The sequence below is a fragment of the Girardinichthys multiradiatus genome, chromosome 13, assembly GCF_021462225.1.
Source record: "Girardinichthys multiradiatus isolate DD_20200921_A chromosome 13, DD_fGirMul_XY1, whole genome shotgun sequence".
Classification (NCBI taxonomy): Eukaryota; Metazoa; Chordata; class Actinopteri; order Cyprinodontiformes; family Goodeidae; genus Girardinichthys; species Girardinichthys multiradiatus.
The window spans coordinates 7,609,060-7,636,139 of NC_061806.1; positions in this window are offsets into that span (position 1 = coordinate 7,609,060).

A 27,080-nucleotide genomic window follows, 5' to 3' on the forward strand; every position below is an offset into this window, starting at 1 on the left:
GTCTGGAATCGGCCCTTCTCCACAATCTTCCTCAGGGTCCGGTCACCTCTTCTCGCTGTGCAGCGTTTTCTGCCACACTTTTTCCTTCCCACAGACTTCCCACTGAGGTGCCTTGATACAGCACTCTGGGAACACCCTATTCGTTCAGAAATTTCTTTCTGTGTCTTACCCTCTTGCTTGAGGGTGTCAATAGTGGCCTTCTGGACAGCAGTCAGGTCGGCAGTCTTATCCATGATTGGGGTTTTGAGTGATGAACCAGGCTGGGAGTTTTAATGGCCTCAGAAATCTTTTGCAGGTGTTTAGAGTTAACTCGTTGATTCAGATGATTAGGTTCATAGCTCGTTTAGAGACCCTTTTAATGATATGCTAATTTTGTGAGATAGGAATTTTGGATTTTCATGAGCTGTATGCCAAAATCATCAAGACAATAAAAGACCTGAAATATTTCAGTTAGTGTGCAATGAATCTAAAATATATGAATGTTAAATTTTCATCATGACATTATGAAAAATAATGAACTTCATCACAATATGCTAATATTTTGAGAAGAACCTGTAACCACCTGTTGATGTAAGCTTTCTCACATCCTTCTGTCTCTTCATGTAATTCCAGACACATTCCATGATGTTGAGATCAGGGCTCTGTGGGGGTCATACCATCACTTCCAGTAAGTCTTGTTCTTCTTTACGCTGAAGATAGTTCTTAATGACTTTGGCTGTATGTTTGAGTTCACTCACTTAGCATTTTACATATTGTTAAAAAATAAACAATCTTCATATATATTTCCGAAAGCATTCCTTGTTTACAACATTTTTGCACACCTAACCAAAACTTTTTCACAGTACTGTATATATATATATACAGTACAGACCAAAAGTTTGGACACACCTTCTCATTCAAAGAGTTTTCTTTATTTTCATGACTATGAATATTGTGGCTTCACACTGAAGGCATCAAACTATGAATTAACACACGTGGAATTATATACTAAACAAAAAAGTTTGAAACAACTGAAAATATGTCTTATATTCTAGGTTCTTCAAAGTAGCCACCTTTTGCTTTGATTACTGCTCCGCACACTCTTGGCATTCTGTTGATCAGCTTCAAGAGGTAGTCACCTGAAATGGTTTTCACTTCACAGGTGTGCCCTGTCAAGTTTAATAAGTGGGATTTCAAGCCTTATAAATGGGGTTGGGAACATCAGTTGTGTTGTGCAGGAGGTGGATACAGTACACAACTGATAGTCCTACTGAATAGAATTTGTATTACGGCAAGAAAAAAGCAGCTAAGTAAAGAAAAACGAGTGGCAATCGTTACTTTAAGAAATGAAGGTCAGTCAGTCCGAACAATTGGGAAACTTTGAAAGTGGCCCCAAGTGCAGTCGCAAAAACCATCAAGCATCACAAAGAAACTGGCTCACATGAGGACCGCCCCAGAGAAGGAAGACCAAGAGTCACCTCTGCTGCGGACGATAAGTTCATCCGAGTCACCAGCCTCAGAAACAGCAGCTCAGATTAGAGAACAGGTCAATGCCACATAGAGTTCTAGCAGCAGACACATCTCTAGAACAACTGTTAAGAGGAGACTGTGTGAATCAGGCCTTCATGGTAAAATAGCTGCTAGGAAACCACTGCTGAGGACAGGCAACAAGCAGAAGAGACTTGTTTGGGCTAAAGAACACAAGGAATGGACATTAAACCTGATGAGTCCAGGTTTGAGATCTTTGGTTCCAACCACCGTTTCTTTGTGCAGCGCAGAAGAGGTGAATGGATGGACTCTACATGCCTGGTTCCAACCGTAAAGCAAGGAGGAGGAGGTGTGATAGTGTGGGGGTGCTTTGCTGGTGACACTGTTGGGGATTTATTCAAAATTGAAGGCATACTGAACCAGCATGGCTACCACAGCATGTAGCAGCGGCATGCTATTCCTTCCAGTTTGCGTTTAGTTGGACCATGATTTATTTTTCAACAGGACAATGACCCCAAACACACCTCCAGGCTGTGTAAGGGCTATTTGACCAAGAAGGAGAGTGATGGGGTGCTGCGCCAGATGACCTGGCCTTCACAGTCCCCGGACCTGAACCCAATCGAGATGGTTTGGGGTGAGCTGGACCGCAGAGTGAAGGCAAAAGGGCCAACAAGTGCTAAGCATCTCTGGGAACTCCTTCAAGACTGTTGGAAAACCATTTCAGGTGACTACCTCTTGAAGCTCATCAACAGAATGCCAAGAGTGCGGAGTAGTAATCAAAGCAAAAGGTGGCTACTTTGAAGAACCTAGAAAATAAGACATATTTTCAGTTGTTTCAAACTTTTTTGTTCAGTATATAATTCCACATGTGTTAATTCATAGTTTTGATGCCTTCAGTGTGAAGCTACAATATTCATAGTCAGGAAAATAACCTGTCCAGGGTGTATCCTGCCTCTCGCCCATAGATTGCTGGAGATAGGCACCAGCTCCCCTGCGACCCACTATGGAATAAGCGGTAGAAAATGATTGACTGACTAACTATATATATACAGGGGTTGGACAATGAAACTGAAACACCTGGTTTTAGACCACAATAATTTATTAGTATGGTGTAGGGCCTCCATTTGCGGCCAAAATAGCGTCAATTTGTCTTGGGAATGACATATACAAGTCCTGCACAGTGGTCAGAGGGATTTTAAGCCATTCTTCTTGCAGGATAGTGGCCAGGTCACTACGTGATACTGGCGGAGGAAAACGTTTCCTGACTCGCTCCTCCAAAACACCCCAAAGTGGCTCAATAATATTTAGATCTGGTGACTGTGCAGGCCATGGGAGATGTTCAACTTCACTTTCATGCTCATCAAACCAATCTTTCACTAGTCTTGCTACAATAGTCATAGTCATGAAAATAAAGACAACTCTTTGAAGGTGTGTCCAAACCTTTGGTCTGTACTGTATATATATATATATATATATATATATATATATATATATATATATATATATATATTCACTTCAATTCAGTTTCAATTCAGTTTATTTATATAGCGCCAATTCACAACACATGTTGTCTCAAGGCACTTCACAAAAGTCAGGTACATACATTCCAATTAATCCTAACCATTGAACAGTGCAGTCAGATTCAGTTTGCATCAAGTCAGAGATTTGTAGCATTCACTCCTCCTGGATGAGCATGTAGCGTCAGTGGACAGTCACTGGCGTTGACTTTGCAGCAGTCCCTCATAATGAGCACAAATGTAGGGACAATGGAGAGGAAAAACTCCCTCTTAACAGGAAGAAACCTTCAGCAGAACCAGGCTCAGTGTGAGCGGCCATCTGCCACGACCGACTGCGGGTTTGAGAGAACAGAGCAGAGACACACAAAGAATACAGAAGCACTGATCTAGGAGTACTTTCTATGGGAAGGAAAAGGAACACTTAAACAACACAATATAACTCCAAGTAAATCAAACTTCTGTGAAATCAAACTGTCCACTTAGGAAGCAACACTGAGTGACAATCAATTTCACATGCTGTTGTGCAAACGGAATAGACAACAGGGGGAAATCTTTGGCGATTAGCAAGACACACTCAATAAAGGAGTGGTTCTGCAGGTGGGGACCACAGACCACTTCTCAGTATCTATGCTTTCTGGCTGATGTTTTGGTCACTTTTGAATGTTGGTGGTGTTTTCACACTCGTGGTAGCATGAGATGGACTCTGCAACACACACAACTGGCTCAGGTAGTGCAGCTCATCCAGGATGGCACATCAATGCGAGCTGTGGCAAGAAGGTTTGTTGTGTCTGTCAGCATAGTGTCCAGAGCCTGGAGGCGCTACCAGGAGACAGGCCAGTACACCAGGAGGCGTGGAGGAGGCCGTAGGAGGGCAACAACCCTGCAGCAGGACCGCTACCTCCGCCTTTGTGCAAGGAGGAACAGGAGGAGCAACACAGCCCAATACCGTGCAAGACGCTTGGCATTTGCCAGAGTACACCAGGATCGGCAAATTCGCAACTGGCGCCCTGTGCTCTTCACAGATGAAAGCAGGTTCACACTGATCACATGTGACAGACGTGACAGAGTCTCGCTCCATCCACCAATGTCACGTTGCACCACAGACTGTCCAGGAGTTGTCGGATGCTTTAGTCCAGGTCTGATTTCCATTGATGATTTTTGTGTGATTTTGTTGTGTTTTATTTAATTTCCCTTTGGGATTAATAAAGTATTTTTGAATTTAATTGAATTGAATTGAATTGTCAGCACATTCAACTTTGTACAGAACAAAGTGTTCAATGAGAATATTTCATTCATTCAGATCTAGGATGTGTTATTTATTTGTTCCCTTTATTTTATTGAGCAGTGTATGTTACTTTACTTTCTTTGACTCATCCAGTGTCCCTGTATCTATGTTGCAACCTGCTGATGACACTCTGTGATGGCAGGGGGCTGTTGATCCATTGCTAGGTGTTGTCTTGGTCTCTTGATGTCAAAATGTAAACAGCATGATGAGGAGCACTGTTTCAATATCAGTTTCAATTGAACCAGGACATTTATTGGCCAATTCATGGATCAAACACCTATTGTAAATTTTGCCATGGTCTTTGTTGGTAAGCAGCAAGTTGTGCAAAAAGTACTGAAACATTGAATAGTTGGACATTTGCAGTCAAAGGTTTAGAGAAGGTCACATTAGGTTCATCCTGAAATTTCAGCCAAAGGCCGAATATCTCTTCTGGCTTGGGAACACCTTGGGATGCCCACAGAATAAGCTGGAGAGGGTCGCTGGGTGGAGCGATGTCTGGGTTTACTGAATGGACAGATGGACAGACGGACAAACGAACAGATGGATGCATGGATGGATGGATGGGTGGTTCTTTGCCACTGTTTTTTCTTGTCCTCCAGTTCATGTTGGTTGAAGTATTTGTTCATTCTTTTTCAAATTTGCTTTGATTTAAGAATACGAATAGACTGCCTGATGTAGGTAGGTCAGTCTGGTGTTCTTCTCTGTTTCATGTTGGCTGTCCTAAGATCTTTGTAAGCTTAAAACATTTCTTCTTGGTCTTTGTGATGCTGTTTGTTTATTTTTGGTCTCATAAATTCCAATGAAATTGTTTGGTTGTGACTGTAAGGGAACCAAATGTGGAAAGGTTGAGAGGATATAAATACTTTTGGTAGATGTCCAGATTTCCAAGCAGCTTTAACTTTTAAATACAACATTTTTAATTGTTCTTTCATCTAAATGTGCCAAACACAGCCAGAAAAAAATAACGCCATACTGAACTGATAGAATATAGTAAGCAGGCAAAACATTCATATAAAAAACAAAATAATTAAAAAAAACGTAGTTATGTAATTCCCCTCAATAGGTTCATAGTATTACCCCAATGCTTTAGGTCTTTTTCAGTGGAATACAATGTTTATATTGTCTTTTAGAGTGTTATCCTCTTTGTGACTAAGGTAACTTGTGGCTCACAATATACATATACCTATACATAAAGATCACATTATTAAACATACACAGACATTTACAAAAGTTATGTAGTTTTTTTTTCTTTCTATTTCTTTATATTTTGCTGTCAATTAGCCTGATTGTTACCATTTTAACAGCACCATAGAATGTACTTCTGCTTTAAACCTTTAACGACAGAATTAAGTATAAACTGACTGGCTTTAATGTGGTCCTTACTGTTTAATTAATACATACTAAAATGAAAACACACAGAGACATTAAAAGCAGTCTTAATTAACTCTACTAAAGCATCCCAATTGCATGGTTTATTTTAAACGGATTCCAAAAATGCTGGATATAAATTAAAGTATTGAACTGGATGCACTTCAGTCTCTTCTCTGTTGCAGACATGATGGCCAAATGATACATTACTCATCAATGAAACATTTTTATTTACTAAACGTTTTTGCATTATAAGAAAAAACCTTATTACTGACAGGTAATCACTTTCAAGCTAAATAATAAAGTTATATTAGCTAAAGAGTTACAATATTTATTTGTCATAAAAAGAAAATGATTCTAAAAGACTTTACTAAAAATATTTGACTGATAAAACATCATAACCACGGAGGTCCCAGATAAGTGCATAGTTCTTTTGTACGCAGGTGCTTATTGTTGACAATACAATCAGAGAAGAGTGAGAGAACCATAAGAGAAATATGAATTTGCCAAAGATAAGTGAACTCTCCATAACTTTACTTCAATAAAGGCCACAACCACTGTTGTCTGATCTCTTTTTGAGGAACGGTTCTGTGTTCCCTGAGGTACCTGTTTTTCAAATATGATCTGATATGCAAAGATCTTATTACAGTTATATTATTACTACATAAACACAATCATGGAACCATTCATTTGATTTTCATTATTTCTGTGCAAAAAATCAGCCTGGAGCAGAAGAGTAGCTGTTCATCTGTGGTTTGTTCGGCTGTGGCAATACAGATGCCTGTGTAGGATTACATTTAGTGTTTTTGTCATACCCACATAGGCTGTGTGCTGGGCTGTGGTTCTCTCTTCCTATAGGGTGTGACTGGCAGGTGCAGCTTAGCAGGTGTTTTTTACTAGCGCTCGCCCTGCTGAAGTGGAGCCACTCAGAGGATCACACACAGAGATTCAGTACTGAGAACCTCAATGCCACTCCGATCAAACTCAGCCTCTGTGGTAAAACTTACCTCCTCCAAGAAGCCATCATCCACCAACTACAATAAGCAAATCTCACCCCTGTCCTGCACAATCTACTATACCTTTATCAGAACAAAAAATAACATCTCTCCTCTCCTCCTCAGTGCCTACCCAAATCCCTCCGGCAGATCCAGTCCATGTTCTGTCTTAATCTTGTTGTGCTTCAATAAAACTGTTAAACTGCTGTTGTGCCTCCGTGATTGCTGCCTATACTCAGAGTTGTTACACCAACATTATGACAGTTTTAAATGTCAAAAAAAAGAAGGTATTTATTCATTAAACATGTCAACTGTTATGTAGTTTACCATGTCAAATCAGGTATTTTAAGTGTGTCTCATATGCTTGGTTTAACCAAACAGAACTCCAAATACAGTGGATTAAAAAACGTCTACAGAGCCCTGTTAACATGTTACAGTTATTTAAATGACTAATTGTAGTGTTTGGGGTCTCTGGGGACTTGATAAAGTGCTATACAAACAGGGTTCTCACCAGGAATGCTTTTGAGAGTGGCAGGGGGGCGTCATAAGATGACGCTGTTTATACCCACCCTTCGAAGCTGACATGATTTTAGAAAACCTTACTGTTAGCGGTCAAAGGGTGAAAGGAAGCAAAAAACAGACTCAGTGATTTGAAAACCACACAGAGGGAGACCAGATGTCAGTCTAAGGGCTTAATTTTAGCATAGCGGTGACAGCTTTCAGCGTTGTGGGCGCTGGCAAAAACCCTGACAAATGCAGGCCATTTTAACATTTATTTGTATTCAGCCAAACTGAGGTTTGTAGGACCAACTTTCACTGCAATTACAAGTGGAAAGTATTAAGGTTTTGGTCTATGTGCTTTCCACATATAGAGTAATTTTTTGGTCCATGGGCTATTTTGGAAAAATAGCCCATGTTAATTTAGTCTGGTTGGAGAGCGTCTGCAAAAAGCAATTTTCAAGTCTGGTCACAGATATTCAGTAGGATATGGATCAGGACTCAACACATGAATCTAAACCATTCTGCTGTAGCTCTGTGTTGGGTTCAGCCATGGATTACAACATTTAAAGTCCAGTTTAATCTTTTCTGGAATGTTCAAAATAAATAAAACTTATCAGCCCAAGAACAGGAGGAGTAAGAGCAGACTTCCCGTGACATCACTGTTTGAATAAAAACCCTGCGTTCCCACAAGCAGACCTCCACCGCACAGGTAGCGGTTTTCCCGGCCTGAAGGAAGAACAGCTTGACCACAGCACTGTGGCCACAGCAGTAATGTGCAGTTCGGCCGCCTCACCCAACACTTACAGAGGTTAGCTGCAAGCTAACCCTTAGGGAGCAGTCACACATGGATGTTTCCTCAACGCCCAGGACAACTTCTCTTCAGCACGGTCCATGTAAGAGGTGGTGTTTGGGCAGAGAAGATTAGTTTAGAATTAAATAATCTAAACAATGTTCCTTTCATGACGTTTGGTTTATGTTTGTGTTGAGAAACTCTGCTATCTTAGTGCTAGCAGATTAGCTGCTAAGCACATGTGCTCAGTTTATGTGTTTTGTTTTTAAAGTTAAGAGAAACTTTATTTAAAGGGTGGTTTTAAACACAGAAGATCGGCCAGAACGCACCGTCCACACTTATGCATTTCAACCATTTTATTAGTGGTATTTTAAAGGTATGTGTCTGATTCTGGTAACCAGCTATAAGCTTCTTTTGTTAGCCCCAACTGCTAACGGCTCCAACTGCTAATGGCCTAGAACACTTGCTCCTCCACAACCCAGAAAGGTTCTTAGTTTCCGGTCTAGGAATATTTCCCAAAATATTATTTTACTAAACGTGACCCACCTTTCTGGGTAAATACCCAGAAAGGTTGTTGGTCCTCATTCAAAATAATATTTCCTTAAATATTATTTTAACATTTCCTTAATAATATTTCCTCAAATATTATAGTACTAGACAAAGCCAGCTAAAGTCATTCATCCAGATCATATATTATTTTATCAAAATAACATTTTTTCTGATGTTGCAGTGAGATTGGTCTCTTGAAGGTACCAATTATTACCTCAATTAGTTCCAAGACTAAGTTACCCTCATTTCCAAACTCCTCAAGATAATCCTCGGTTCTCAAACATAAATAACATTGAATGGTAATGTCGTATCACTGTTTTGGTCATGGTTTTCAGCCATCTTTGATTCACTTGTTTATATTGTACATAGCCCAATAGTCTTCCTTATTCTTTCATTTTACTTGGTAGTTTACAAATGAGCTTGGCTCATTCCTTTCAATTTTGTCCTAATGCCACCGCCTTATTGGGCTGGTATTCGCAGCACAACCCTTAATAGGCCGAATTATTATTTAATAAAATATTAAAGTATTAATATTAAATAATATATTCATATTTATAATCACAACATCTGGTTGTATGATCAGGGTCATTGTCCTGCTGGAAGGGGAAGCTCCACCTCAGTTTCAAGTGTTTTGTTGCCTTTAATGGGTCTTCCCTTATTCAGCTTCATCCATCTTTCTATCAACTCTGACCGGCTTCCCTGTCCCTGCTGAAGAAAAGCATCCCTACAGCATGATGCTGCTACCACCAGTTTTTTTGTGGATTTTGCAGCCCCTCCAGATTTGACTATTGGCCTTTTGGCTACTTCTCTAACTAATGCTGTCCTTGACAACTTGTCTGTTTAGGCTGAAGATCATTTCTTGGTATGTTTGTGGATTTGCCATACTCTCTTTCAGATTACAAATTGATCAAAGCTCTACGAAATGTCCATTGCTTGGGATATTGTTTTATAACCTAACCCCCCCTAAACATCTCCTTAACTTGATCCCTGACCATCTGCTGGTCTTGGTCTTCATGATGCTGTTTGTTCATTAATGTTCTCTCACAAACCTCTGAGTAATTTACAGAAAAACTATTTTTATACTAGCTTCAACTAACTGTATCTAATTGAGTGACTTCTGTACGCAACTGTGTTTGTTCATCAAATGAAATCCCAAGGGGTAAAAATACTTTTGCAAGGCATTGTTTACTTGTGGTCACTGTGGTAACTCAAAATCCCTCTTAAAATTCAGATTTTCCATACATGCCTGAAGGTGTGGGCTCATACTAACAGGTAACAGGAACTGTTTGTACTTTCATTCACCTTGACACAAACCTTGTTCCCTCTGAAAAAAGCGACACCAAATTATGATGCTGCCACCACTGTATTTTACTATGGTCTGTGATTTTTAGAAAAATACAGGTCCTTCTCAAAATATTAGCAAATTGTGATAAAGTTCATTATTTTCCATAATGTCATGATGAAATTGTGTGAATTCATTCTGTGTGTGCAGAGAATTTTGCTGTTCAATAATGCCAGAGCTTGGCTCATCCCTTTCAATTTTGTCCTAATACCACCTCATTATTGGGCTGGTACTCACAGGACAACCCTTAACAGACCGAGTATTAATATTAAATATTAAATAATATATTCATATTCATAATCACAACAACACAATAGTTCATCTTTACAGTCAAAATGCGTGAGCCAAGGATCTCTAAATACACTAGCAATATTCAACTGAACTACCAAGCAAAGGATAAGGATAATAAAACAAACTGATAAACCAATCAACAAATGGATGATGATAACAAAGAACAAAAGGGATAATGAGGAATAAAACAATAGAAAAAAAAAACAATGCAGCAATTACACAGTTCAACATAGATAAGTATGTGTCTGGAGCAAATGTTATAAGGGAGTGGGATTGCAGACATCAGCCCAAAGGCTAACAAAGACCCATCAGCGTGAGTTGTATGGATGTGTACAGATCCTTCTCAAAATATTAGCATATTGTGATGAAGTTCATTATTTTCCATAATGTCATGATGAAAATTTAACATTCATATAGTTTAGATTCATTGCACACAAACTGAAATATTTCAGGTCTTTTATTGTCTTGATGATTTTGGCATACAGCTCATGAAAACCCAAAATTCCTATCTCACAAAATTAGCATATTATTAAAAGGGTCTCTAAACGAGCTATGAACCTAATCATCTGAATCAACGAGTTAACTCTAAACACCTGCAAAAGATTCCTGAGGCCTTTAAAACTCCCAGCCCGGTTCATCACTCAAGACCCCAATCATGGGTAAGACTGCCGACCTGACTGCTGTCCAGAAGGCCACTATTGACACCCTCAAGCAAGAGGGTAAGACACAGAAAGAAATTTGTGAACGAATAGGCTGTTCCCAGAGTGCTGTATCAAGGCACCTCAGTGGGAAGTCTGTGGGAAGGAAAAAGTGTGGCAGAAAACGCTGCACAACGAGAAGAGGTGACCGGACCCTGAGGAAGATTGTGGAGAAGGGCTGATTCCAGACCTTGGGGAACCTGCGGAAGCAGTGGACTGAGTCTTGAGTAGAAACATCCAGAGCCACCGTGCACAGGCGTGTGCAGGAAATGGGCTACAGGTGCCACATTCCCCAGGTCAAGCCACTTTTGAACCAGAAACAGCGGCAGAAGCGCCTGACCTGGGCTACAGAGAAGCAGCACTGGACTGTTGCTCAGTGGTCCAAAGTCCTTTTTCCGGATGAAAGCAAATTCTGCATGTCATTCGGAAATCAAGGTGCCAGAGTCTGGAGGAAGACTGGGGAGAAGGAAATGCCAAAATGCCAGAAATCCAGTGTCAAGTACCCACAGTCAGTGATGGTCTGGGGTGCCATGTCAGCTGCTGGTGATGATCCACTGTGTTTTGTCAAGGGCAGGGTCAATGCAGCTAGCTATCAGGAGATTTTGGAGCACTTCATGCTTCCATCTGCTGAAAAGCTTTTTGGAGATGAAGATTTCATTTTTCAGCACAACCTGGCACCTGCTCACAGTGCCAAAACCACTGGTAAATGGTTTACTGACCATGGTATCACTGTGCTCAATTGGCCTGCTAACTCTCCTGAATGAACCCCATAGAGAATCTGTGGGATATTGTGAAGAGAACGTTGAGAGACTCAAGACCCAACACTCTGGATGAGCTAAAGGCTGCTATCGAAGCATCCTGGGCCTCCATAAGACCTCAGCAGTGCCACAGGCTGATTGCCTCCATGCCACGCCGCATTGAAGCAGTCATTTCTGCAAAAGTATTCCCGACCAAGTATTGAGTGCATAACTGTACATGATTATTTGAAGGTTGACGTTTTTTGTATTAAAAACACTTTTCTTTTATTGGTCGGATGAAATATGCTAATTTTGTGAGATAGGAATTTTGGGTTTTCATGAGCTATATCCCAAAATCATCCGTATTAAGACAATAAAAGACCTGAAATATTTCAGTTAGTGTGCAATGAATCTAAAATATATGAATGTTAAATTTTCATCATTACATTATAGAAAATAATGAACTTTATCACAATATGCTAATATTTTGAGAAGGACCTGTATAATTCTTATTATCGGTGGAGCCTAATCCCCTTAAATGTCCTAACAAGTACTGTTTAAAATTAATTAGTAAAGAAAGATTTGAATCCATGAAAATTCAATTGTCTTTCTACAGGCAATGTTGTTGATGTTCACTTGATCACTACAATAGATTTCATAACTCTTAACTTAGAAACAAAAGCTGCCTTAAAACTATGAGTAAAGACAACTGTCAGAATATCTGAGATCTAACTTGGAAAATATAGTAGCACCATGAACAGGTTCAAAGGCAGAGGTAATGAGAGGAAGTGGGTACTTATTCTTAACAGTGATTTGATTTAAACCCCTATTATCAATGCAAGGACGTAGACTAACTGTGCGTCTCTGTCTCTCTTCAAAAGTCAGACGGGTGCGTCCCACCAGCATGGGCTCAGGGTCAGGTGCAGATTGCTGAGGTGGAATCTTAACATTGGGTAGAAAACTAGTTATTAACTGTGATTTGTAAACAGACCTTTCAGCTCTGGATCTTCTTCTCTCTCTTATTCTATTGTCAACTCTAGTAGTTAATGTAATAGCTTCATCTATCTTCATCAATCAGGGCTAACTCATCCTTTAAGGAATCATCTAGAGTGTGAAAAAAAGGTAGTCTTTAATGCTTCATTATTCCAACCAGAGGCACCAGCCAAAGTACGAAATTCGATGAAAACCTCGGTAAGAGGTCTATTACGTTGCTTTAAGGCCCTCAACTGTCGACCAGTACTAGTTTTGTCTACAACAGGAGAAAACGTCTGCTTAAACTCCTTGACAAGCTCTTCAAAAGTACAACCAAAATCTCTGCAATCTGAGAACCGGGCCTCAACCCACTGTAAAGCATTGCCTGTCAACAAACCAATAATATACGAAATCTTAACATCATCATGGGGAAAGGAACGTGGAGAACGGTTGAAAACCAGGGTACACTGGAGCAAAAATCCCCTACAATTATTAGGGATTCGGGGTTCAGGTTTACGAAGCAGGGTTTGTTCAGATGATTTCTCTGGTGCTGTTTGAGTGAGCTTGGTGAGACCAGGAGTAAATTCAATGTGCAGATACTTGCGTTGGAGGTTGAACAGGGTACACTTATGCCTTGGTCCAGAAGACAGAGGAAGCAGGAAGCTGCCAGCTTGATCTGAGTTCAGGTGAAAGTCAGGGGTTAGGAAACAAAGTCCTCAAAACGTAGATAATCTTGATTGCCCAGAACTTCTGGGACCGAAGTCTGTGTTCAGCGAGGTAAATCCAAGATTTAGGTTTCTGCCTGCGAAGGAGCATAAACAAAGTTACTTGGAGCAAAGAACGAAGCATAGATTAGAGGTGGCTGAGCTTGTTACCACTGAAGGCAAAACACTCTGGTGTCGAAGTGCTGGCAGCATCCTGCTTAAGTACTCCTGCATGCAATCAGCAGATAAGTCGCACCTGTCACCCAGCGCACCTGAAAACTCCAGAACCATCTGAAAAAACTGAAGAAATGCTGCAAGCACAATATACACACAACCCAGACCCCGACAAACGGGAGACAGACATCTCGCATCTAATCTTTTCTTTTCAATAAATAATCTGCCAGCAGCATCGACCTTCAGCAGAGAACATGGAGTGTCAATAACATTGATAAAGCTGCCACCAACAGCTCCAGCAGAGATAGAGCAGTTGGCTGAGAGACAGAGTTCATCACAAAAGGTCTCCCCGTCAAATTCCAAAGGAGAAGTGGATCCCCCAAAACCCTTCTCACCCCAGAGCCCGTCCCAGACCGCACAGAACTCTGCCCTCTTTCCACTGAGCCTGGTCTTTGCTTTACTGGATTTCACTGACAACATAAAACACGTTTTTAAGATTGGGATTCCAATGACTCTGACATCTTCTCAGCCCAGGCCCTGCTACTAAAGCAACATCTTCAAAAAGCCCCACCACCTCCTAATCTATCTCATACAAATCAGGAACTATCAATCACTTCTCTGTTATACAGTCTGGGCCCCAGTGGTAACTATCATAAATGATCATTTCCAGCAAGAATTTGGGCCCCTGATGGGAGATAGTTGTAAAATTTCTGTGCTTATACGAAGAAAGAACAAAGTTAAAAGGATAAGACAGAGTTAATATTAGCAACTAAATCATATAAACTGGCTTTTTTGAACATTAGATCTCTGTCAGGAAAATCATTTTTAATCATTGACTTCATAACTGACCATAATCTTGATGTTATGTTTTTAACAGAAACATGGTTACATGAATTTAATGAAGCACCCATTCTGATAGAGGCGACGCCTCCGAACTACAATTTTCTTTGTGAGAGCAGACAGCAAAGAGAAGGTGGAGGGGTGGCAACTTTGTTTAAAGATTCACGCATTTCTGGGCAAATTTCATTCTTTTGAATTAATATGGCTCTCAAGGTAAAAAGCCCCGTCCCAACTATGTTCTTGAATATTTACAGGCCTCCTAAGTCCACAACAAAATTGTTCAGTGATTTTAATGAGTTTTTAGCTGTGATATGTTTTTGATTATAACTGTTTATTATTGTGGAAGACTTCAACATTCACATGGACAATCCTGAAGACAGACGTGCAATAGATCTATGTGACACTTTTACAAATTTTGGTTTGACTCAACATGTTAAACACCAAATGCACAAACAGGGACATATTTTGGACTCGATCATCACTAAGGGTCTAAACATTTCCAAGGTGTCTGTAACTGATGGTCCCCTGACTCAGTTAGCCAAAGAGACATTATAAGAAAATGTATCTCTAAGGACGGTGGTACTGAAACCTTTAACCGGATTTACTCTTCTACCTCCAATTTACCCTGTAATACTGTAGATGAGCTGGTAGACAACTTTCATTCTAAAATCTTGAACATGATTGATTAAATTGCTCCAATTAAAGTGAAGTTCTCCGTGGAGAAGTGCTCCACCAGTCAGAAGTGAAAAAGGGGATGTCAAAAAGCATTACAGACTTGCTGTCAGTGTATCAACCAGCCAGACCTCTCAGGTCTTCTGGCTCAAATCTACTCTGCATACTCAGAACCAGAACCAAACACGGAGAAGCAGCTTTTAGTTCTTATGCTCCACTAATTTGGAATAAACTTCCAGGAAACTGTAAAAGTGCTGAAAACAAAGTTGCTCTAAATCAAGATTAAACAATTATTTCTTTAGAGTGGCCTTTGACTGTGCTATCTAAACATTATTAGTTAAGTTTTCAGCTCAACTTTCTTTTCATTCTCTTATCAATCATTTTATTATTAATTCTTAATTTGTTATCTGTTTTATTATCAACTTATCATTTTAATTATTATTTTTCGTTCGTTCGTCGTCTTCCGCTTATCCAGGACCGGGTCGCGGGGGCAGCAGACTCAGCAGAGACGCCCAGACGTCCCTCTCTCCAGACACCTCCTCCAGTTCCTCCAGGGGGAGCCAAGGCGTTCCTAGGCAAGCCGAGAGACATAGTCCCTCCAGCGTGTCCTGGGCCGTGTCCTGGGCCTCCTCCCGGTGGGACGTGCCTGGAACACCTCCCGAGGAAGGCGTCCAGGAGGCATCCGGTATAGATGCCCGAGCCACCTCAACTGGCTCCTCTCGATGTGGAGGAGCAGCGGCTCTACTCCGAGCCCCTCCCGGATGGCCGAGCTCCTCACCCTATCTCTAAGGGAGTGCCCGGCCACCCTACGGAGGAAGCTCATTTCAGCCGCTTGTATCCGTGATCTCGTTCTTTCGGTCATGACCCAAAGTTCATGGCCATAGGTGAGGGTAGGAACGTAGACCGACCAGTAAATTGAAAGCTTTGCTTTTCGGCTCAGCTCTCTCTTCACCACAATGGACCAGCACAGCGCCCCCATTACTGTGGCAGCCGCACCGATCCGTCTGTTGATCTCCCGCTCCATTCTTCCCTCACTCGTGAACAAGACCCCGAGATACTTAAACTCCTCCACTTGAGGCAGGAACTCCCCTCCAACCTGAAGAGGACAAGCCACCCTTTTCCGGTTGAGTACCATGGCCTCGGACTTGGAGGAGCTGATCCTCATCCCAGCCGCTTCACACTCGGCTGCGAACCGCCCCAGCGCATGCTGTAGGTCTTGGCTAGAGGGGGCCAGCAGGACCACGTCATCCGCAAAAAGAAGAGATGAAATCCACTGGTCCCCAAACCAGACCCCCTCCAGCCCTTTGCTGCGTCTAGAAATCCTGTCCATAAAAGTTATGAACAGGACCGGCGACAAAGGGCAGCCCTGCCGGAGTCCAACATGCACTGGGAACAGGTCCGACTTAGTGCCGGCAATGCGGACCAAACTCCTGCTCCGCTCGTACAGGGACCGGATGGCCCCTAATAAAGGGCCCCCGATTCCATACTCCTGGAGCACCCCCCACAGGGCATCACGAGGGACACAGTCGAATGCCTTCTCCAGGTCCACAAAACACATGTGAACCGGTTGGGCAAACTCCCATGAACCCTCGAGTACCCTGTAGAGGGTATAGAGCTGGTCCAGTGTTCCACAGCTGGGACGAAAACCAAACTGTTCCTCCTGAAGCCGAGGTTCGACTATCGGTCGGACTCTCCTCTCCAATACCCTGGCATAGGCCTTACCAGGGAGGCTGAGGAGTGTGATCCCCCTGTAGTTGGAACACACCCTTCGGTCCCCCTTCTTATAAAGGGGGACCACCACCCCAGTCTGCCAGTCCAGAGGCACTGTACCCGACCGCCATGCAATGTTGAAGAGGCGTGTCAACCATGACAGCCCTACAACATCCAGAGACTTGAGGTACTCAGGGCGGATCTCATCCATCCCCGAAGCCTTGCCACCGCGGAGCTTTTTAACCACCTCGGTGACTTCAGCCTGGGTGATGAAAGAATCCAACCCCGAGTCCCCAGCCTCTGTTTCCACCACGGAATGCGTGATGGCAGGATTGAGGAGATCCTCGAAGTACTCCTTCCACCGCCCGATAATGTCCTCAGTCGAGGTCAGCAGTCTCCCGCCCCCACTATAAACAGTGTTGGCAAAGCACTGCTTCCCCCTCCTGAGGCGCCGGATGGTTTGCCAGAATCGCTTCGAGGCCAACCGGTAGTCCTTCTCCATGACCTCACCGAACTCTTCCCGGGCCCGAGTTTTTGCCTCTGCCACCTCAGGAGTCCCACAAGCCAACCACAGCCGATAGGACTCCTTCTTCAGCTTAACAGCATCCCTTACTGCCGGTGTCCACCACCGGGTTCTGGAATTGCCGCCACGACAGGCACCGCAGACCTTACGGCCGCAGCTATGGGCAGCAGCATCGACAATAGATGCGAAGAACATGGTCCACTCGGACTCTATGTCTCCAACATCCCCCGAGGTCTGGTCGAAGCTCTCCCGGAGGTGGGAGTTGAATACATCCCTGGCCGAGGGCTCCGCCAGGCGTTCCCAGCAGACCCTCACTATGCGCTTGGGCCTGCCAAGTCTGTCTGGCTTTCTCCTCCTCCAGCGGATCCAACTCACCACCAGGTGATGATCAGTGGACAGCTCAGCCCCTCTCTTCACCCGAGTGTCCAAAACATGCGGCCGAAGGTCTGATGATACGACAACAAAGTCGATCATCAACCTCCTGCCTAGGGTGTCCTGGTGCCAAGTGCACTGATGGACACCCTTATGTTTGAACATGGTGTTCGTTATGGACAATTCGTGACTAGCACAGAAGTCCAATAACAAAACACCACTCGGATTCAGATCGGTGAGGCCATTCCTCCCAATCACGCCTCTCCAGGAGTCACTGTCATTCCCCACGTGGTCGTTGAAGTCCCCCAGCAGAATAATGGAGTCCCTGGGAGGGGCACTATCCAGCACCCCCAACAGGGATGCCAAGAAGGCCGGGTACTCTGCACTACCACTCAGCCCGTATGCTGAAATGATAGTCAACCCAACCCAACCCAAAGGCGCAGGGATATGACCCTCTCATCCACTGGGGTAAACCCCAACACGAGACGGCTGAGCTGGGGGGCAACAAGCAAACCCACACCAGCCCGCCGCCTCTCCCCGTGGGCCACTCCAGAGTAGAAGAGAGTCCAACCCCTCTCAAGGAGATGGGTTCCAGAGCCCACGCTGTGCGTGGAGGCGAGTCCGACTATTTCTAGTCGATATCTCTCAACCTCCCGCATAAGCTCAGGCTCCTTCCCCCCCAGCGAGGTGACATTCCACGTCCCTAGAGCCAGCCTAAGCATCCGGGGATCGGGCCGCTGAGGTCTCCACCTTCGTCCGCCACCCAATCCTCTTTGCACCGGTCCCTCACGGTTCCCCCTGCAGGTGGTGGGCCCACTGGGGGATGGCCTCGCGTCTCTCGTTCGGGCTTGGCCCGGCCGGGTCCCGCGAGGAGCAACCCGGCCACCAGGCGCTCTCCGACAAGTCCCGACCCCAGGCCTGGCTCCAGGGTGGGACCCCGGCTCCGCTGTACCGGGCGACGTCACGTGCCTCGATATTTTGTTCTTCATGAGGGGTTCTTGAACCATTCTTTGTCTGACCCATCACCTAGAGCCTGTTTGCCATGGGAGACCCTACCAGGGGCATTTAGGCCCCAGACAACATAGCCTCTAGGATCATTTGAGCACTCAAACCCCTCCACCACGTTAAGGTGGAGGGGTTTGAACCTTGAACCTTGAAGTGGGATTTCCAGCCTTATAAATGGGGTTGGGACCATCAGTTGTGTTATGCAGCAGGTGGATACAGTACAGGAATTATTATTTTTATTCTCTTTAATTATTTGTGTTTGTTAATTATTTATGCCACTGTAATGCACTTTTCCTATTATGTCTCTTTTTCTTTTTTTTTCTTGTGCAGCACTTTGAATTGTCTTGCTACTGAAATGTGCTATATACTGTAAATAAACTTGACTTGCCTTGCCTTGTGATTTCTTAGCACAGAAAATATGTTTTAAGGATGACTATATGCAACAGTCACACCTATTGCAGTCCATTTTCTAAGCAAATGAAGGGGTAGTTCCCAAACAGGCAAAATGCCACTCGATTGCTGTCCATCTGGGGTCACCATGAGCGCTACCATTATCACTTCACACAACACATAAACATACGTTCTGTGTAAAAGGCTCATTGTAAAAAATGTATTTTAGGACATTCAATAACCGGTTTTAACCTAAGGGGGATGTTAGGTTTTACAGTTAATCAATCCGAATTATCTTTATTAGGCAAGATTGTGTGCATAAATTAAATGTTTAACTTTGGCTTCACACAAAGTAATGCATTAATGCAGCTTTCATATTGGAACACTGGAACATCACCCCTAAAGCATAGTAAAATGGTGTTGCAAAGGGTTATCTACAAGTACAATCACCCAACAGTTTTTAAACGACTTTTAAGCAGTTTATATTATTTATATATATTATATTATATATTGTTACAAATGTATAGCATTTAGGAAAAGGAAACTCACTACTTTGCTTAAATTACAAATGTATATTTTAGCAGAAAAAATAGATGACAGCAGAGGTCCGGAGTTTTCGCATCCAGGAGTCAGTAAAGACAAGCTAACCAGCTTGTGTATTTGTTGAAGCAGCTTGATAGATTTTAATGTTTAAAAACAAACAAATGTTAGACATAATGAGGGTTGCTATTTTCCTTCTCTCCTCATGCAAAACGTGATCATCGTCCATGTCAAGCCATCCACTGAAAATTAACTAGTCTAGTCCACAGCTGCAGCATGTTATGTGGGAGCGGTAAGGAAACATGAAATATAGTTCGATGGCAATTCTAGGAGGGAAAACATTTCTGTACAAATTAAATAACATTTATAGTGACAATTGTATCATAGTTGAAACAACCAAAATGCTTTGCAGCAGCCAAACAACGCAACGGGCTTTTACATTTCCATTTGATTGCCTTTTCAAATGTCAGTGCTTTTCTGGTGAAACTGATCATTCAAAGGGCTTTACACTGGAGTCACATTTACCCAGTCTCACTTACAAATGGACACATATTCACAAAACAATATCCAGATCGGCACCTTGGGTTTAAGTGTCTTGGTCAGGGACACATTGACATGTAGCAGGTATGGAAGCTGGAATCCAACCCACAGCTTAACGGTTGCAAGATAACTACTCTTCCCACTCAGCAAAAGTCACAGATCATTATGTACTACATTGTGTTGGTGTGTCACGCAAAATCTCAATAAATACATTATTTACAAACAAACATATATGGTTTTAATTGTCCATCCATCCATCCATCCATCCCTTCTTTCTCTTTCAGTTTATTGCTGAAAGGACCACAGTGTAAGTGTCTTCTCTACCATCAGTGGCTGAGTTAGACCTTGGTCAACACTGCTGCAGTCTCTTACCACTTCTGCCTAAATGGGAACGAATCAAAGAACTTCCAAAAGAACTTTGAAATGGAATTTAGTTCATCTGTGCTTGTGAGCGGGCATTTATTTTGGCCCTGCATCCGCGTCTTATCTACCATTTATTCATTTATATACACAGAAGCAATTTCCTTTGGGACTTCTATCCGACCTCCCCGTACAGCAGTAAGACTTTTCTCTCCAGACATATCTTGAAATAACAATGCAAACATAGAAAGTTTATCATAAACTTTAACTAATCCAGCACATTATCCCAAAAATATTCATAGCCTTGGTACATCCATCCATCCATTGTCTTCCACTTTTTTGGGGTCGGGTCGAAGGGGCAGGAGCCTAAGCATAGAGACCCAGACTTCCCTCTCCCCGGCCACTTGGGCCAGCTCGTCCGGTGAATCCCAAGGCATTCCCAGACAAGCTGAGAAACATAGTCCCTCCAGCATGTCCTAGGTCCTCCTTCCAGTGGGACATGCCCAGAACACCTCACCAGGAAGGCGCCCTGGAGGCATCCTAACCAGATGCCTGAGCCACCTCAACTGGCTCCTCTTGACGTGGAGAAGCAGCGGCTCTACTCTGAGTCTCTCCAGGATGACCGAGCTTCTCACCCTATCTCTAAGGGAGAGCCCAGACTCCCTGCGGAGGAAACTCATTTTGGCCATTTGTATCCTTGATCTCGTTCTTTTGGTCATGACCCAAAGCTCATGACCATAGATGAGGGTAGGAATGTAGATCGACCGGTAAATCGAGAGTTTTGCTTTTTGACTCACCTCTCTCTTCACCACAACAGACCGGAACAGCGCCCACATGACTGCAGATGCAGCACCAATCCGTCTATCAATCTCCCACTCATTTTTTTCCCTGATTCATGAACAAGACCCAAAGATGCTTGAACTCCTCCACTTGAGGCAGGACCTCCCCAAGGCACTCTACCCTTTTCCGGCTCAAGGCCATGGCCTCAGACTTGAAGGCACCAATTCTCAACCCGGCCGCTTCACACTCGGCTGCGAAATGCTCCAGTGAGAGCTGTAGATCATGAGCTGATGAAGCCAGTGGGATCACATCATCCGCAAAAAGCAGAGATGCAAACCTAAGGCCACCAAAACGGATCCCCTCAACACCTTGGCTGCGCCTAGAAATTCTGTCCATAAAAGAAAGTTATGAACAGAATCTGTGGGAGAGGGCAACCTTGGCAGAATCCAACCCTCACCGGAAATGACTCCAACGTACAGACAAAGCTCTGACACCAGTTGTACAGGGACCTAACAGCCCCTATCAAAGGGTCTGGTACCCCATACTCCCGAAGTACCCTGGCACACTTAGTTTAAAAATAATTTTTAGTCAGTCTGAGTTTAGTTTTTTTCTGATTGGAAATGAGTCAGGCATCTAACAAAAGATAGCAAAAAAGTTCTATCTGTCTTTAAAAATGTGGCCCCAAAAAAGATCCTGAATGATTGTGATCGGCAATCACTTAAACGTTTGGTGAAATCACATCGAAGAAAAACAACAGTAAAACCCCAGGCTATCTTTCAAGATGGCGCCGACGATGGCAGCCTCGGAGCTTCGCTCTCTCTTTGTTTTTGTATTTTGTGTGTTTTTATGTTTTTCGAGCCACAGTTCTGCGATGTCGGGCTACAATCCTGTGGTGTCATTCAGTAGAGAGGAACTTCTCAACATCAGAGAGTCCTCTCTTGGGGTTTTTTCACCATCTTTCATCGATCCGAGGTTCACTGAGCTTCTGGCAAGCGGGGCTGCGGCTCTATATGGGATTCTGCGCCGAAAACGGCGGAGGGGAAAGCGTGCTGGTGCGCTGGTAAAGCTCCGTAAAAGAGGACTTCGCACACCACTGCCTTCAATACACCTGGCAAATGTCCGCTCTCTCAACAACAAGATGGACGAGCTGCTTCTTCTCACCAGTAAAAACACGGACCTCCGCGGATCAGCGGTTCTCTGCTTTACCGAGACATGGCTGAGTGGAAACATCCCGGACATCCCACTGCTGATGCCGGACTTCCAGCTGCTCAGAGCGGATCGCAGCGCGGAGCTATCAGGGAAGAAGCGAGGTGGCGGAATCTGCTTTTATATAAATGAAAATTGGTACAGAGACGTAAAAGTGCTGGGAAAAACATGTAGCCCGGAACTGGAGTCATTTTTTATAAGCTGTAAGCCGTTTTATTCACCGAGAGAGCTGATTACAGACCCGGAGATAAAATACACAGACTCTTTCATCATAATACTGGGAGATTTTAACAACGCAAACCTCTCAAATGAACTCCCCAAATACAGACAGCATATTAAGTGTCCCACCAGAGACAAAAACACACTGGACCATTGTTACACAGCTTTAAAGAACTCATATCATGCTGTTACCAGGGCTGCTCTGGGTTTATCGGATAATTATCTAATCCACCTCATCCCAACCTACAGACAGAGACTAAGAGCTTCCAAACCCAAGGTTCACACTGTTAAGAAGTAGACTGAGGAATCAAAGCAGATGCTACAGGCCTGCTTTGAATGCACAGACTGGACTGTTTTTGAAACCTCAGCCACTGACTTAAACCAACTAACTGATGTGGTGACATCATACATCAGTTTCTGTGAGGACATGTGTGTGCAGACCAAGACCTTCTGCACCTTTGGAAACAATAAGCCATGGTTTACTCCACACCTCAGGAATCTGCGCAGGGAAAAGGAAGAAGCTCACAGCAGTGGAGATTGGGCGCGGTACAGACAGGCCAGGAACAGACTAACAAAAGAGATCAAAGCAGCTAAGAGAAGCTATAGTGAGAAGCTTAAGAACAGCATTTCTACTGGTGACACTTCAGCTGTATGGACTGGTCTGAGAAACCTGACTGCCTACAAGAGCCCCTCCACTCGGCCTTCAACACTATCATACCAGACATCCTCCACCAGAAGCTCACACAGCTCAACGTCCCAGCCTCCACCTGTCAGTGGATCAACAGCTTCCTGACAGACCGACAGCAGCAGGTGAGACTGGGGAGCATCTTCTCCCGATCCAGATCAATAAGTACTGGTGCCCCCCAGGGGTGTGTTCTATCCCCACTCCTCTTCTCTCTGTACACAAATGACTGCACCTCATCGGACTCGTCCGTGAAACTCCTTAAGTTTGCAGACGACACCACTGTCATTGGACTGATCCAGGACAGTGATGGTGGATCGGCTGGTACACTGGTGCGGTCAGAACTACCTTGAACTGAACCCACTCAAGACTGTGGAAATGGTGGTGGACTTTCGGAGAACACCACCCCCATACACCCCCCTCACCATCCTCAACAACACTGTATCGGCCGTGGACCACTTCAGGTTCTTAGGAACCACCATCTCTGAGGACCTGAGATGGTCTTCACACATAGACACTGTTCGAAAGAAGGCCCAGCAGAGACTGTACTTCCTGAGGCAACTCAAGCAGTTCAACCTTCCACAGGAGCTGTTGGTCATCTTCTACACTGCCATCATTCAGTCTGTCCTGTCTTCATCCATCTCAGTGTAGTTTGGCTCATCCACAAAACAGGACAAGTGCAGACTGCATCGAATAATCAGGACAGCAGAGAGAATAATCAGGGCTGACCTTCCCTCCATCTAGGACTTATCTAGGATCTAGGTCAAGAAAAGAGCTGCCAAAATCTCTGCAGACCCCACACACCCTGCACATAAACTGTTTAGAGTTTTACCTTCAGGCCGCCGCTACAGAGCACTGTTCACTAAAACCACCCGCAACAAAGACAGTTTCTTCCCCCAGGCTGTTTCTCTGACGAACATTCAATAGAGTACAGAACAACAGCATACAGATGTTGCAAATGCACCTTTTCTGTTAGATATGTGTATATTGTACATTGTAAATTGTAACTTTGTATATTCTGTAATGCAGAATATTGCATTGTACATTGTATATTGTACATTGTAAATTGTAAATTGTAAATTTGTATATTCTGTAATGCAAAAACAGAACAAAACAGCAAAGTGTACCGGAGTCAAATTCCTTGTTTGTATGCACAAACTTGGCAATAAAGCTGATTCTGATTCTATGTTTATTAGTGAAAGTTAGAGCATTTCGACACGCACAATGCGAAGAGAACTCGGGATTGGGACTGAACAGCTGTGTAGCCTTAAGAAAACCATTAATCAGTGAGGCTAACAGGAAAAAAGGCTTCAATGTGCTAGGGCGCATAAAGATTGGACTCTGGAGCAATGGAAGAAGTTCATAGAAGGTCAAGAGATGTGATGCACCCATCATGCCTAGTGCCTACTGTACAAGCCTGTGAGGGCAGTGCTATGATCTGGGGTTGCTGCAGGTGGTCAGGTCTGGGTTCAGCAACAGTATGTGTTCAAAGAATGAGGTCAGCTGACTACCTGAACATACTGAATGAATAGGTCAGTCCATCAATGTATTTTTTCTTCCCTGATGGCATGAGCATATTCCAACATGACAATGCCAAGATTCATCGGGCTCGAATTGTGAAAGAGTGGTTCAGGAAGAATGAAACATCATTCTCACACATGGATTGGCCACCACAGAGTCCAAACCTTAACCCCATTGAGAATCTTTGGGATATGCTGGAGAAGGCTTTGCACAGCGGTCAGACTCTACCATCATCAATGCAAGATCTTGGTGAAAAATTAATGCAACACTGGGTGGAAATAAATCTTGTGACATAGCAGAAGCTTATCGAAACAATGCCACAGCCGTAATCAAAGCTAAACTAAGCTTTTCCGGTCGAGAACCATAGCCTCGGACTTGGAGGCCATGGTATATATACATATATATATATATATATATATATACATATATACATATATATATATATATATATATATATATATATATATATACATATATATATATATATATATACATATTGTATATATATATATATACATATTGTGATAAAGTTAATTATTTTCTATAATGTAATGATGAAAATTTAACATTCATATATTTTAGATTCATTGCACACTAACTGAAATATTTCAGGTCTTTTATTGTCTTAATATGGATGATTTTGGCATACAGCTCATGAAAACCCAAAATTCCTATCTCACAAAATTAGCATATTTCATCCGACCAATAAAAGAAAAGTGTTTTTAATACAAAAAACGTCAACCTTCAAATAATCATGTACAGTTATGCACTCAATACTTGGTCGGGAATCCTTTTGCAGAAATGACTGCTTCAATGCGGCGTGGCATGGAGGCAATCAGCCTGTGGCACTGCTGGGGTCTTATGGAGGCCCAGGATGCTTCGATAGCGGCCTTTAGCTCATCCAGAGTGTTGGGTCTTGAGTCTCTTAACGTTCTCTTCACAATATCCCACAGATTCTCTACGGGGTTCAGGTCAGGGGAGTTGGCAGGCCAATTGAGCACAGTGATACCATGGTCAGTAAACCATTTACCAGTGGTTTTGGCACTGTGAGCAAGTGCCAGGTCGTGCTGAAAAATGAAATCTTCATCTCCATAAAGCTTTTCAGCAGATGGAAGCATGAAGTGCTCCAAAATCTCCTGATAGCTAGCTGCATTGACCTTGCCCTTGATAAAACACAGTGGACCAACACCAGCAGCTGACACGGCACCCCAGACCATCACTGACTGTGGGTACTTGACACTGGACTTCTGGCATTTTGGCATTTCCTTCTCCCCTGTCTTCCTCCAGACTCTGGCACCTTGATTTCCGAATGACATGCAGAATTTGCTTTCATCCGAAAAAAGTACTTTGGAACACTGAGCAACAGTCCAGTGCTGCTTCTCTGTAGCCCAGGACTGGGGAATGCGGCACCTGTAGCCCATTTCCTGCACACGCCTGTGCACGGTGGCTCTGGATGTTTCTACTCCAGACTCAGTCCACTGCTTCCGCAGGTCCCCCAAGGTCTGGAATCGGCCCTTCTCCACAATCTTCCTCAGGGTCCGGTCACCTCTTCTCATTGTGCAGCGTTTTCTGCCACACTTTTTCCTTCCCACAGACTTCCCACTGAGGTGCCTTGATACAGCACTCTGGGAACAGCCTATTCGTTCAGAAATTTCTTTCTGTGTCTTACCCTCTTGCTTGAGGGTGTCAATAGTGGCCTTCTGGACAGCAGTCAGGTCGGCAGTCTTACCCATGATTGGGGTTTTGAGTGATGAACCAGGCTGGGAGTTTTAAAGGCCTCAGGAATCTTTTGCAGGTGTTTAGAGTTAACTCGTTGATTCAGATGATTAGGTTCATAGCTCGTTTAGAGACCCTTTTAATGATATGCTAATTTTGTGAGATAGGAATTTTGGGTTTTCATGAGCTGTATGCCAAAATCATCCGTATTAAGACCATAAAATACCTGAAATATTTCAGTTAGTGTGCAATGAATCTAAAATATATGAATGTTAAATTTTCATCATGACATTATGAAAAATAATGAACTTTATCACAATATGCTAATTCTTTGAGAAGGACCTGTATATATATATATATATACAGGGGTTGGACAATGAAACTGAAACACCTGTCATTTTAGTGTGGGAGGTTTCATGGCTAAATTGGACCAGCCTGGTAGCCAGTTTTCATTGATTGCACATTACACCAATAAGAGCAGAGTGTGAAGGTTCAATTAGCAGGGTAAGAGCACAGTTTTGCTCAAAATATTGAAATGCACACAACATTATGGGTGTCATATCAAAGTTCAAAAGAGGACAAATTGGTGGTGCACGTCTTGCTGGCGCATCTGT